General features: G+C 33.0%; 1 protein-coding gene across 5 annotated transcripts in view; it reads right to left on the minus strand.

Annotated features, from left to right (window-relative positions):
* LOC150101167 (synaptic vesicle glycoprotein 2C-like) overlaps window positions 1-15,838 on the minus strand; it is a 408,918-nt gene that overhangs the window by 202,108 nt on the left and 190,972 nt on the right. The window contains exon 1 of one of the 5 annotated variants that reach the window (XM_090402056.1): window positions 15,634-15,808. The exons of 3 other annotated variants lie outside the window; for them this stretch is intronic. The gene's annotated coding sequence lies outside the window, so the exon portion shown is untranslated. Of the gene's footprint in view, window positions 1-15,429; window positions 15,508-15,633; window positions 15,809-15,838 lie in introns of those variants that run through there. One more of the 5 variants, XM_090402057.1, reaches the window with a different exon arrangement.

Consider the following 15,838-nt stretch of genomic DNA (forward strand, 5'->3'; position numbering starts at 1 on the left):
TAAAGCTTTGAGGACTGTATTGTTTGATCACTGCGTGTGCGATCTCCAGTCGAGTTACATGTCTTCCGGGATGAAAACATGTAAATCAACTGGTAATACTACCTTCGTATGAGATCGAATAACTCGCTTTAAGCTGGAAAACGCTTAAAAAAAAGATTCCTACGCGTATATCCTACATGAATATTTCTCGACCGCGCTACAGAAGAGCTTTGTGCATTTGTCAGCGACTAGACAAATACATCGTGCATCTAATATTTGCATCCCGTAATTTTTTTTTATGGAGTTGAGCTTATGACCCTCAGTATTTGAACAAAATCACCAATAAATATTTCACATAATTAACATTTCCTGGCAATAATACAGAACGCTTATACCTTTTTCATGCTCAATACACTATATCTCAGTGTGTTCAGCCTGAATCCTAAACGAATACCGATTATTCTAAACGAATCCGCCCAATCTTATTCTCATATTTAGAGTGGCGCACCACAAACCAGCCTAAAATATATAATTTAACTTGTTTATCCCCTCTGAATTCCATCCAGAGGGAAGAAATCGAGTTAAATGATTTATTATTAAGTTAAAAACAAGAGAAATTAAGTTAAATAGCGACTCTTCTCCCACAGATTCACTCCAATTCTGTTGAACTTTGTTCCTGTTATATGCCTCTTGGGCGATGTTCTTCGGCTGCGCTGGCTTCCAGCATATTTTCACTTCCCTCTAAATCTTTTAAACAACACACCCACTGCCATTCGCAGTCCAGTATCAGGTCTATCCAACGAAGCTCTTGTCCCTCTCTTTCATTAATCTTCCAGCTATTCAAGAACATCATGAAGTCGCTTGTTTCTTTTTAACCACTTATACAAACATGTGCTGCACGTTTTACAACTATTCGTGTGTGTGGTTTATATATATATATATATATATATATATATATATATATATACATACATACACACACACACACACACACACACACTAATTTTCTTACGTGTATTACTGCTCCATCTATGGAGTGTTTTGAGCTCATGATGTTTTAGCAACATAGTTTTGCACTAAAGTAGTTTCAATCTCATTTTTAGATACCTTTCACAAAATAATACGAACCTATTAAATTTGCTTTGTCTGTCCGTCTGTACTGCAACTGAACTCTAGCTAAATGGAGTTTATTGAAATTTGGCATTTCGAATCTTTAAAAAAATTTCACGAACTATACCAAAAATAAATCTATTAATGTCTTTTCACTCTTTAAAGAGAGTAGGCAAAACACTTTAGCCATAACCTTTGGAAAGAGGGAGGCAGCCGGTCTTCATCGTCATTATTAGTTGCTGAATCCATTTCTACCGAGACTTTGGGTAATGAGAGTATGGCAGATAATCGCCACCACCTCTGGTTCTTAATCCTAAGCGGTACTGTGAAATAGTACAAATTTGGTGGTTGATGTTTCTGAATAGTGGGATTAAGAACTTGAGTTTCTGGAAGAGCAAACCCTAGTTGCCTGCTCCAAAGATCGAACGATCTTGGCAACTGGCTGAAATATTAAAATGATTAAAATTTAATGTTAATATTAAAATTAAATCGCTAACGATTGTTATTTATTTTTGCGCCGATCTAGCATGACGAAATTTATCGCGAAGTTACACATTCAACTGACTGAAGAAAATGAAGTTTACTATTTAAAATTACTAAAATATTTCGGAACGTTTTTCCATATTCAAGTGCATCAATCGATCTACATGGACAAAAATTTCGAAGTGATGCAAAGTATTAACTACACTCTAGCTGGATGGAATATAATGAAATTTGGTATTTAGGCTCTTGCTAAAACTTGCCACTTAAGCTCAATTTAGTTTAAATAGAATTCAGTTTAGCAAAATTAAACAAAATAATACGCTACAGATGATAATAAATTAAACGCTCTATGGTATATCAGCCAAAATAGATCCAGGTTCATTTGATATTATGCCGACGCTACACAATAATAACTGCGAAACGATGCTCTTAACATTTTCACGTATCTGTCTTCTTTTTTCAATGACAACCTTTTCTTTTAATTTAACTTCATTATTAATACTAACATAATTAAGACAAACCGACTATGCACACAAATGATGTATGTAAAAAAAAAAGCAAGCATTTAGTTTGATAAATTTTAAAAAACATGAAGCAAGTTTCATTCCATTCTTGCTTCACATAACTATCCATCTGCCGTGTGTTCTCGTGAATGTGATGAGATACTTATTACGAAATGTATTTTATATCAAATGCTTTATTCTTTCTTTAAATAACTTAGGTGTATATAGTCAGTTTATTTGTTGCAATTTAATTTTGTTTCTTAACTTCTTTAGCCCACCAGTTTCGCAAACTCTCCTGTTCACATTTAATGTTTTAAAGCATATTTCAACTAAATACAAGCTGTTTCGAAACGTGCAACACGTGCTTGGATTTTGGCCTCAAGACTGCAACTTTGCTTGGATGTTATCCTATTCTTTTGTCTTTCTTAGACATAAGCCAAGGACCCGCTGTGACTGAACATAAGTTGAATGTTCAAAAGTATCAAGTTTCAACTAGTAAGAATGCATTCTACTCAAGTTCGGCTGGAGCGAGTTTGATGCTCCAAAAAATCTTAAAACTAACTTTAAGAAGAATTAAACCTAGTATGCTCTAAATCTCAGTCCATCTCCTCACTGGTTAATGGGCGTTTTTCAAGACACTTTGCAGATCTTTTATTTATGTGATAGGATACTCAAGGAACTATAATGGGGAAATAATTTTAAAAGCAAAAGAGCCTTCCTTACAAGCACACAGAGAACTAGTAGAGTAGTTATTTGCGCAAAGTTTTTTTGTGCAAACTTCGGCTTGCGTTAGTATAGGCTGGAAACAAGGACGTAACGTATCATACGTATTCTACATAAAACAGTTCGATTTCAGTTTGATACTTTGGGGATTCCATAACTTTTTTTTCATTTTAAAGATCTACTTTCTCTCTGTAATGTGTCTTACCGCTTATTAAAAATGTTAGCATATTACATAGAATGCTGCGAGATCTACCTGATTAAATGAAACAGCATCCCTGTGGTTTGGGTTAAATAAGATATAAAATTATACATTTTTATATAAAAAAAGACGCTATTTTGCACGTAATGCAGTATTTCAATTAATGTAAAGTTAATTTATTAATTTTTAATGCTAAATAAAACGTAAACACTAAATACGAATAAATATTAAATTTGAACAGTCAAATTTCAGTAGAATTATTGAAAATGTAAATTATTTATTTTATAAATAGAAGCATCGAGTTTCCCTTCTTCGAGAAAGTTATTTAAGAAGGTACCTTGAAGGTACAATAAGCACCCTTCTATAAGATAAATTACATACTTCGTTACTTGAAGTTAGCCTATCTGATACGAGAAGCAGAGTTTTTTTTTCTTTACTTTCAGGTAATTCGAAGAAAAAAGCCCTGTCGAAAAAAAAAATCTTGCCAATTTGCCTGTATTCAGACTGGCATAATGTACAGACACAGTAACATGTTTATATTGGTTTCATAACATGGAACCGGTATCACGGGCCTCACGGCCACTGTATCGTCAACGCTAAATCAATTAATCAATAAGTTACTAAATAAACTCTTGAAACAACAAATACGTTTTCGGAAAGTTAAAGTGGAAGATATTAAGTAAAACTGAGGCGAATGTAAGAATTTTGCTTGGTAACGCAGTTTTTATTTAATATTTGTGGGGGAGAGGGACGAAAATGAAAAAGATAATGAAAATGAAACTAAGCCCAAACAGTAAATACTAAAAATATTTAGTATACAGTGTAATAATTTCTTAATTATATCGTTAACATAAAAGAGTGATATTAAGCTTTCAAGTAATGCATGCTAATTAACTAATGAGCATATAATAAAAAATGCGTTATAAACGGATACAAATAAGTTCCTATTTATAGAATATCTTAAAACCCAGTGATTCTTTTATGTATAAATCTTCCCAAGAATAAACTGCAGATATATATCTGCAATTACTAAAAACTTGTGATCTAAAATGATGCATACCATTATGTCTGCAAAATGTTAGAGCATATAAACAGATTGTACAGAGGAAAAGTAAAAGAGATAGTAGGTAGTAATAATTTAAGTAGCAACAAATATAGCATGCGAAAGAGTATGAAAGATCTGTTGGAAGAAGCGAAAAAGAAATGTGAGAGAGTAAAAATTGTAGGTTTGCTACCCAGATATGACGATACCGAGTTAAGAAGGGCAATGACAGCAAATGATTCATGCGCAATCTGTGGAGAAGAAATACGAGTTTGTGGGTGTGGGGGGGGGGAGTTTTTGATGGCGAAAAAGACTTATATAAGAGGGACGGCCTGCACGTGAATTCATCTGGCATCAGGAGCCTGGAAAAATTACTTATTGGTATGAGACCGAATGCGGAGAGTCAGGGAAATTAGATCATCAAGGGAGGAATGGGAAAAATGTGTGTGAAAGTTCAGCCGTGTATACAAAAATGGGGTGCAAAAAATGCGCAGAGATTAAAAAAAAAATAAAAAGTAAAAAAAATAATTTGGCCTTGTTCTACAACAAGGCCAAATTATAAGAATAGGCTAGGTGGCAATTTTTTAAGTCTATACACAAATGTCAGGGGAATCTGAAATAAAGGGTTGAGTTCGTTGCTTTATTGAATATGATTTGGCCTAAGATTGTTGGCATTAGTGAGACCTGGCTATCGGAATCAGATATGGTAACTGAGATCGAGTGTAATGGGTATACTATTTTTAGGAATGACAGAAGAGATAAGAGAGGAGGGGGTACTACTAATGATATCAGTTCACTTAAGTCCAGTTAGGATAGAAATGCAAGTAAACCATGATAGTAGCAATGTCCCATGTAGCAATGAGTTTGAGGCTATGTGGTGTGAAGTGGAGGCTAACAAAATGAAATATATGGTAGGATGTTGCTACAGACCTGGAGCTCAGTGGCAGGGGACAAAGAAATGCATCGTCAATTTAACTTTATGGGTGACTTTAATTATCCAAACATTGATTGGGTAGAAGAGAAATCTCATGATCAGAGTGAACAGGAATTCGCCGAATTGTTGCGAGACAACTTTCTCAAGCAGCATGTGAAAGAAGGAACTCGAGGTCAAAGAGCATTGGGTTTGTTCATAGCGTCAGAAGGGGGTCTATGTTAAGAATATGACTGTTTTACCATCGGTTAGTAACAGTAATCATGTTGTGCTTTCTTGGGAAGTATCTAATTATATTGATGTTCCCAGTAGAACAGGTTACATGCTGAACTACAAAGCTGGAAATTATAATCAACTTAGGAGAATACTATCTTTGGTACCACAGTACCAGTTACTGAATGGGAAAAATGTGAACAATGAATGGGAATCTTTGAAAAAGTGCTTAAATGGCAGTATCTGAATGTATCCCTAGTGTTCGAAGAATAAATAGGTTGGGAGTTAAATAGATGTGCAACCTTATTAAGCAAGAGACCCACAGAAAAATATGAAGTGGAAAGAATATTGCGAGAATAAGAGTGAGAGGAATTAGTAAATATATAAAGCTCAGGCCTGAAAAGTAACGAATATCGTGGGGAAAACTAAATTGGAGTATGAAATGAAATTGGCCATGCAAGCTAAAGGCAATCCAAAAGAATTTTATTGTTATGCCGCAAGGAAAAGAAAGAATGAATGTGGAAGGATAACTTTATTGGATGCTAATGGTACTATAATGTCAGAAGCTAATTTGATTGTTCAATTAATGAGTGCTCACTTTGCTGAGATATATCAACCAGGTGTATATAACATGGTGCACAATGCTATTGCTACATTGGATGAAGAGTTAGAGGTGCGTAAAAAAATGAGGTTGAAGAGCTGTTGCATAACCTGGATAAGAATTTGTCAGTAGGGACAGATGGAATATCAGCAAGTTTGCTAAAGAAATATTCAGCAAAATTGGCCAGGCCTTTAACATGTTTTGTATAACGAGTCTCAGCTCAAGAATCATACCACAGGAATGGAAGAAATGTATGATATTCCACTACAAGAGTGGTGCAAAAACTGATGTGGCTAACTACTGACCTATCACAGTATCTGGTGTAGTAGTGAAGATTTTAGAGAAGTTGGTAAGAATTCGCATACAGAAATGGGTAGACAAACAAGCTATACTCTGCAAGAAGCAGCATGGGTTTACTAAAGGAAGGCCAAAATGGCGAAGAGAGGACAGAGCATCACGGCTGTTTGATAAAGTGAGGCATGTTTTGAATGACTAATCTGGATCTCTTTTTTTTGGCAAATATACAATGTAATATATAGATAAGTTTCTCTTAAGCTGTTCGTTAGTTTTATATCACGAGTCTTAGTTTTAATATGAACTCCTCTAGAAAATCTTAATGATTACATTTGGTACATGGAAGGCTAAAATAAGTTACCTGAAAGCCCACGTATCATATGCAAACCTTCATTTGCCAATTGAGCATCTTTCCATGGCTGCGAAAACTTTTTATGGGCTCAAGATAATTTTTAAGTCTACATGAAAAACCGTTTAAAATGATGTGTAATTTAATACAATGTCTCAACGTAAGATGGGAGAATGTACGGTGACACGGACTGGAGGAAGAGATAACATTTCATACATTTCGACAGCTGTGAACCTTTTTTCTATGAAACTTGCCTGCGCACAGTTTAATCTAAATAGGAATAAAATATCCATTAAAATGATTTGTCCTTTAAATGTCGCATGAAAAAAAAAAAAGGAATCTTATCTCGGTAATTACTCCTAAATGGACCGTTGAGGATTTAAAACTGATTCTTGAAACAGATTACATAAAGACTTTCACTGTTTACATCTGACATAAGATGTAAAGGGTTTAAACCTGGCTTTTATTATATTATTATTTATTTATTTATAGAATTGGTAAAAATTTTGTTTATGTGCTCTATCTCCATTTTTTCACTGGATTCGGATACTAATTATACGACCTTCCCTTTCCAACCAAAGAATGTCTAAGGAGTTTTAATATTTGGAGACTGTCTCTTCAAAACAATGCAGTAACGCATAAAATAATAAAAGTATTTTGGCTATTTAATTTTATTTCTGTGTAAACTATTATGCCTTAGGAGAGTTTTGCGTTCCCTGCGCCTTAGTGCACTACAGTAAGGATTTGTAAAATGATTAATATGGCTGGTTATTATAATACTGATAAACAACTGCAGCATTTGTGTAACACATTTTTATTATCTACAAAGAGATGAGACAGTGTGGGGAGAATAAATTAAAAAAAAAAAAAAAATATATATATATATATATATATATGGGAATAAATTTTTAACTTGGGTATATTGTATATTAGGATAACCAAGCAATTTTATATGCTTGGTTATTTTAGCTCCTAATCCCAAGTATGCAAACAATTAAGTTTGCGCCTGAAACAAAGTTCAAGTCTAAAGATGGTACAACACCAGGGCAGCTCATTGTAAAGGTGGTTAAAGCTTTGATCACTATTCTTAGTATTTTCCCATAATGTAAAGCACATCTCACTAGAAGATGTATACTGCAATGCATTATGGGTGGGGTCACTACCCAGACCGGTTTCGACCTTTTTTGAGGTCTCCTCAGTGAGTAGCTAGACCCTAAATACCAAGGTTTTAGTAATACAAAGCCTTATCAACTTTACCTATATAAGTTGCAACAAGGTGTATTAAGTTTTAATAAAAATCTCTGGAGGAGATATTGATGGGAATAAATTTTTAACTATAAACCCTTTACATCTTATGTCAGATGTAAACAGTGAAAGTCTTTATGTAAATACTAAGAATAGTGATCAAAGCTTTAACCACCTTTACAATGAGCTGCCCTGGTGTTGTACCATCTTTAGACTTGAACTTTGTTTCAGGCGCAAACTTAATTGTTTGCATACTTGGGATTAGGAGCTAAAATAACCAAGCATATAAAATTGCTTGGTTATCCTAATATACAATATACCCAAGTTAAAAATTTATTCCCATCAATATCTCCTCCAGAGATTTTTATTAAAACTTAATACACCTTGTTGCAACTTATATAGGTAAAGTTGATAAGGCTTTGTATTACTAAAACCTTGGTATTTAGGGTCTAGCTACTCACTGAGGAGACCTCAAAAAAGGTCGAAACCGGTCTGGGTAGTGACCCCACCCATAATGCATTGCAGTATACATCTTCTAGTGAGATGTGCTTTACATTATGGGAAAATACTAAGAATAGTGATCAAAGCTTTAACCACCTTTACAATGAGCTGCCCTGGTGTTGTACCATCTTTAGACTTGAACTTTGTTTCAGGCGCAAACTTAATTGTTTGCATACTTGGGATTAGGAGCTAAAATAACCAAGCATATAAAATTGCTTGGTTATCCTAATATATATATATATATATATATATATATATAGCCTCACGCACGCATACTTTGAAACAATTGTGTAATGCAAGGCGGGAAGCTCAGTTTAACTTAGTGGTAACAATTCCAGATCGATTACATTAAGTATGACTGACATTTTGCGGGGGAAATTATAAAAGTCCAAATTTGAGAATATTGATTTCGGAAGCAAGAGGTTTGCCAGATACTGTAGTTTTATTTTTGTTTTGTTTTACATTTTATTCAATCAAAACAAAACAAAATTAAAACTCAAAATTAACGAAATAAGCTGAAAATGTGACTTTTGAGTAAACTATTTTTAAATTGTGTTAGTAAACTCTAAAAACAAATCATGATACAATGTCAAAAGAAGCGAAAGGAAATTTTCTGGATCGAATCAACAAAAGAAAACGGTATTTTTAAGCATTTGTGAAAAGTGAATGTACACTATGAAGTAACAAGTGACTATGTTATTGTTAAATTGTGAATGAAACTATGTTGTGTAATTTATTTTTTTTCATTCACATTTAACATTGCTTATTATGTATTAATCATGATTTGTATAAAAATTATTTATTATTCCTTAATTTAGGATTACTATTTAAATATTTATTCTAAATTTAACCTACTATTAATTTATTAAGCAATAATATGTGCAGAATTTATAATAACTAAAATATATATATGATGTAACGAAAATTATTATTATAATTAATTCTATACGTAATGAAAAAGCTGATTAAATAGCTCAAATATTCTGTTTATTCTTATTTGTGAAAATTTAACGTTATGTAACCACTCATGTAGTAGTAGAGCATTGTATTACATTAGCGAAATGTTTGCGTTCATTTGTTGTCATGGAGACGCATGAAATAAACAAGCACGAGTCGAATAGAGCGTGACCTTCGGACTGAAAGGAGAGGAAAAATATAGAAGATTTTTAATTAGAGAGAAGAGAGGGAGTTTTTGCGGAGCGGGAAGGAAGGTAGGATACAAGCAAAGGAAGTGGAAGAAAATTATAAGTTCTCTAGGGCAGAATTTCATGAGAATAGTGTTTAGAAGTGAGCCAAAACATAATGAATCATATACTTAGCTGCAAGTGAAGTCAGCTGTGTTGTAAAGGAAAATTAATGCCGTAACCGGATAAATAAAGAACTGGACATTCAATGGAAAATTCTGATTAGTTCCAGTTAGTCTAGGATTACGTCTTAATTCTATGTTGCCCTGAGAAGAATTATATTGAAGTTAACTAGTTTGAGAAAAGTAAACAAGGAAAGATATCAGTGCCTTATTGATGTGTTTTTTTTTTGAGTAGTGAAGCGCAATTAACAATAGTTCAGTTAAATCGTTGGAGAATTTTTATTAATGTGCTCCGCTAACGTAAATAAGTTAATTCATAAGTGTGCTCACAATTAATTGATGTATTGAAGATTGTATCTGGTAAGAGTAGTCATACTTGTTTGTTTATTCTAACATTAACATATCTTCGAAGTTCAAAGTCCGAAATAAGATTGCTTGGAATATTGTCTACCTTGATTAGTGCTTCCTGTGAATTTAAACATTAAGTACAGCTGATAGATATGTGGAGACTGATTAAATAAGAAGTTTCGTTTTATTAACTTGAGTTAAGAAAGCTTGTGATTTTGAAGCTGTGAATTGTATGTGAAAGTTTAGAACATTGAATTGGCATGAGTGACTTAGCAAGATGTATTAAGTTGATTGTATTGTTTTATTTTAAAGCAGAATTCTTGTATTTGTTATATATATATCATATATTAAATGTTTTATTTTGTTAATCTAAATATTGTGTTTGCTTGAATTCCCTTTTATTGCACCGTTCATAAATATTCGAATCTTGCAGGAACCCCAAGTGGAATAGTAAATAATTCGGCCTAAATAAATGAAGAGATTGCTAACTTAATTAAGAATTGATCCTACTATTTTCTATAGACTAATCTAAAAATAGGGTGGCGCAGTATAATTATAAATTTCCCTACTTTTGGATCGGTGATCAATTTGCAATTAGTTGTTATATTGATAAGAGTGACTTGAACCAAGATGGCGGATTTAGAACATAACATGAAAATAGAACGTCACGACATTATTATATTTAAGCGTTTTTTATTTATTACATAAATACAACTGTAATTAGAAAAATGTTTCGACAATTATTGCCAATTTAAAAGTTATAAGATATTAAAAAGACTAAAAGATATTAACTTTTCTATGATGAGAATACTTTATTATACTACTGAATGGGAGAAAACGAACCCACACTGCCTGAGGTAATATTCTCAAAACGGAAATTCAATAATAATAATTAACAAAACATTCGACAGTATACAACTGTCGTTCCTCTATTGACTGAAAGCTGTGAATCAGACATCTGTTTTCGCTCAATGTGTGACCTCATCGCTAAACAACTGTACGTACACACTATAGAAGTTGACACTAAAAATAAAAATAATGAAATGCATTTCGGAAATTAATTTGTTTAAACATTATAAAAGTCGATACTTCGGCGCATATATAACTGAGCACATTGAGGAATATTTAAAAAGTTCTACTTGTGTGCTATGTTTCAGGAAATATCTCAAACTATTTAAAATGTTAAACTAGGTTATCAGTAAAATGCAGGACATCATTATTTGCGAAAGAGGGCTAAAATAAATTTCGGTGGGACACCGTATGAAATTATTTTCTAATTTAAACAATTAAATAAACATATGTAGAGAGAGAGAAAGAGACCACAACTATATATCCCGCATGACAATCATGCATTGTTGTAATTCTATTGTTCTTCCTATAATGATTATGATAAACGAAAATATTTTCTAATGACTGCTGCTTCTAATAATAGGGAAGTAAGAAAATGACCGTAGACTATCGTAAAAAAATACATTCCATAATTGCATTCTTGGAAGAAGTGACGCACCATTATCACAACAACTAAAAACACATTTTGTTTCGGTATCCTGAATACCAAATTTGATTAAATTCTCCAGACTAGGGAGAAATTATTATCGTGTCAAATCATTCTGTCAATAAAAACCGGATTAATGATGGGAAAAAAAACTCCATATTTTGTCAAGCGGTTTTAAAAGGATATGACTGATATAATTATGAACATTATCCATATGGCTAAACAGATATTAAACTAAACAGGCTCTTACAGTTGTTCACATACAAATAAAATTGTTTGGAGATGAATTTCCATTGTTGATATTCGATTATTTTATTCAGATTTGAATATTTTAAAAAATATAAATTTTGACAAATTTACATTATTTAATAAATTATCGCATGGTGGTACTTGTATAAAAATCTGATGGATGTGTCAAAAATAATAGCCCGTTTATTAGGTCGACGACATGTTCTCAGCTTATATACTCGATAATATTCTTATTTATTAATAGTATTATAATAATTATTAACAACAAACGTTCATGTAGTCAAATTTGTCTTCGGGAGATGTCATTCAAACAGGGTATATCTATAATAATGAAACACATACTTATCGTATTCAAAACTAATACATTCCGATCACTTATCATTCTCCAGGTAAGATTACACACAAACACATCCTTCTTTTACCACATCATTACACAACTTTCATTGACGGCCTCTCATTCTCCCCTCTTTCGTCCTACACTCACTATATATAATCCCTTGTGTATTAATTCTGTCCCCTCGCAAATCTATAATTTTTTTGTCTAATTCTGAATTATCCGAATGAAATGATGCGACACATTTTAATACAGATTCTAAAGACCAAATTTCATTAAATTCCATACAGCAAATCCGCAGTTATTACTACCAACTTGAAATGTTTTGCCAGAGTCTGGCAAAATAACGTTGATCCCAGAGAAACCCGAACTAAAGAGCATAGATATATTCTATTGTGAATGCTAAAGCCAAATTTTATTAAATTCATCCAGTCAGAGCGGAGTTATTACAACACATAATGAGACGTTTGGAACCTGCAAATGGTCCAAATGAACAAGAACTGAGATGGCCCAACAAGTTTTGTACAGATTCCAAATACCGAATATTAATAAAATCGCAGGAATAACTTGCGTAAAGAGATAAAATGAACAGGCTCTTATATTTTGAAAGACAAGCCTAACTTGTAACATTCCTTCTGAATTGTCTCTAATAAATAAACGAATGAATCATGGCTGACTTCGGAAGCAATTTAATGTAAATAAATTTTTTCGCATTAAAATGAAGCAATGAAAGACCTCATCAGCAAACGTCTGGAACAGCTGCTTTCTCTGCACTACACACAAAGGGCGAATTTTATTCCTTAACTATAAGTGTTGAAAGATGATATCAGAAATAAACAGATGAACGGTGGCTTTACATGCAAGCACAAATGAACTTTTAATCAATTTCTTGAAATAAAATTTTTAAAAAACTGCTCGCAGGATAAGTCTTCGGTTCAATTTTCCTGGTTGATAAAATAAGCTGTAGAAATTTTAAATAAACAAATACTTTGACACATTATTTAAACAATAAATTGTAAAAAATATTAACAAAGGCGATTATACCGGACGGAAAAATATCTGACATACAACAGTGAAAGTTTACGCAAGTAAGAAATAGCTTTCCTAACAATTGCTTAAATGATCAACTGGCATAACTTGACTGTAGGCAGAACAGTTTTCGACGAATCCTATGACCTAGGAGTACAACAACACAGTCTTTCATCCTTTTAACATAAACGTATACACAGACACTTCAATTCTTCAGAGTGTGCTGTTAAAATTAATATCACTTTCCAGCTGCGGTGTGCATTTTTGCGATAACCGCAAATAGACGTCCATGAGCCAATGGATGTTTTCTTTCCTTTTTCTTTTTACCTTGTTCGTGATGGGAGGGGGGGGTGAAACAATCCACTATCCTCTAGCATCCTCGTTTTAAGAAACACCAAATGGGATGTAATTTTAATAACTTATATTTGATTATTTTGAAAATCATATATGAAAATTGTTTTTATTAAATTTGCACTCCTTAGATAAAAAAATAACATCGATAACATTTTTATAAAAAGAAACAAATTACATTTCAGTTTTATCTTTAATACCTTATCTTTCTAATATACTTATTTTATAAGAGTTTCGTAAAATGTGCAGAATGCAACCCCCCCCCCCCCCCATCATTATGGTATGGAATAGCATAACATATTCGATTTATTGCATTGTTCTTTCAGAAAATGTGGTCTCAGAAAAAGTATTTAATTCAGGACTAATATGTAAATTCTCAATAAGAACCACGACTAGCTTAAATCATCATGAAATCGTAGTGAAAAATATTTAAAATATAGCACATTTACATGTAGCCTCAGAAAGTTCACGTTTTTTTCTTCCCGTCTTCTGAGTTCCGTTATTTTATCACTGTCGTGTTTGATAGTACGAAAGAAGCATTCACATCGAGCAAACAATTGGGAAGGATGAGATGAGACTAACAGTACAATGCAAATTAGCTTAAAGAAGAAACATTTACATTATTAATAAGAAAACAATTGTTGCATTCTTAAACATCGGATAGCGATTATTTTTATTATTCTTTAATTATCACGAAAACTGAACGAAATATATTATGCTATTCCTTAAGCCACCCAACCACTAACCTAAACCAAAACAGGTGTGTCAGATGATTAAAAACAACGGCTGGCACGATAAAACATTTAAAAGGGATCCATGGTGGTAAAAAAAAAAAAAAGGGAAGGCAATGCATTTACGAGAGAGGCGTTATTCCCTTTAAATGAAGCTTTTGTGGACGGTAGGCAAGCCCAGCAGCTGAGCATATATTGAAAACCTACTGTAAAAGACGAATGAACGTAACACTGACTAACCACGCTCTTGCACTACTAATTCATTACAGAAAAATACTGAAAAATGTATTTAATTAAGCACATGGAGTTTTTCGCAGAAGATAGAAATCAATATTATTCTATTACACAACAGATCGCGCAGCTGGCAGGGCAGACCTGTATATTTACCGAATGCCGATACTGCATTAACATTCATGATTTCATTAAAAATTCATTTAGAAGTAATCAGCTTAGGTTGCATTCTCTGGATTACACAGGATAAAGAGAAAATGGAACTTTATAATTAGGCTTGTATAATTATGATGTTTGATTTATATGTTTTTACTGAAATTTTAAAATGCAGATTGTGTAGTCCAAAACAATCAGAAGAAATATTTCCTGTCATAAAAGAGATGGTTGGTCAAATAACGCTAAAGAAGTTCACAATGGACACACACACTAAATGTGTGTAAGCGCTAAACTTAAAACTGAAAATTAACAGTTCAAGAGTTTATAAGAAAGCAACAACACTTTATGATGGTTAAAGGATAAATTAAATTTAAAAATTAATTAAATATAAGCGGCTCTATTTGATACTCAGCTAACTCAATATCATACTTATTCAAATAATCAAGCTGAATGAAACTTCCATATTAGGTTTAATGAGTCTCACCCGGCAAGCAGGAGAAGGCTTTCGTAAAATCTCATAAAAACTACCACTCGCTTAATCATTACGAAATCTTCGCAAACATCGCAGTTTTAATAGGCGAGGTTCCATTCAGCTTAACTTGACATTATCAAATGAGTATCCTGATGCTCGCATCAGAAAGTGGGGCTCCAAAGTTGTAGGTCATCTGATGCTATATGGGTTATTGTACCTGATATCGATTTGTACATGATCGATATTTCCTGCAAGCATCGTTAAATAATACTGTAGAAAATAACCAAATTCGTTTTCTTATTTTATGTATACAAATTACTCTGGGTATTATATTATGTAAGATGTAGTGTTGAATCTTATAATTACGCAGAATAAAAGAAGCGCATGTATTATACATAGGTTAAGCGTATCTTATTTTCATTAAGAAGCAAAACTATTACGTTCTGTCGCATTTGAGATCGGTAAAATCAAAAGGGAAATAAATTAGCATCTAAAATGAAATAAGCATAACACCAAAAATAAAACAACGAATCACAAGAGAATGTTTAACACACCAGTAAAATTTTTCAGGTAGATCATCCAGATGTTAATATGCGTCATTATCCTACTGTTATACAGTAAAGACATTCGCTGTACTAACGACGGAAGTACCCGTACATGAGTGCGTGTGTATGAATATATGCGTTATTGTCGTTTACAGGATCATTCACTTCTACTTCGTCCACACCGAATGAAATGGTAAAACATAATTCGCTTACCTTTCTACCGTTCATCGTTATATATACGTGCGCCGCCCGCCATGTTCCACGAGCAAGGCTGCGTCACACAACAGCATATGGTTCAGGGCGAACGCTGAATTCTCTATCGTGAGCTGCTGGTCTGCCGTGAATAAATATCCACGCAATCAAATTTAGTGCCGCAAGTAAACAATATTAATCTACAATGTCACATAAATAATCTTAA

Source organism: Typopeltis vanoorti, chromosome 12, assembly GCF_054136105.1.
Source record: "Typopeltis vanoorti isolate ZY-2024b chromosome 12, IOZ_Tvanoo_1.0, whole genome shotgun sequence".
Classification (NCBI taxonomy): Eukaryota; Metazoa; Arthropoda; class Arachnida; order Uropygi; family Thelyphonidae; genus Typopeltis; species Typopeltis vanoorti.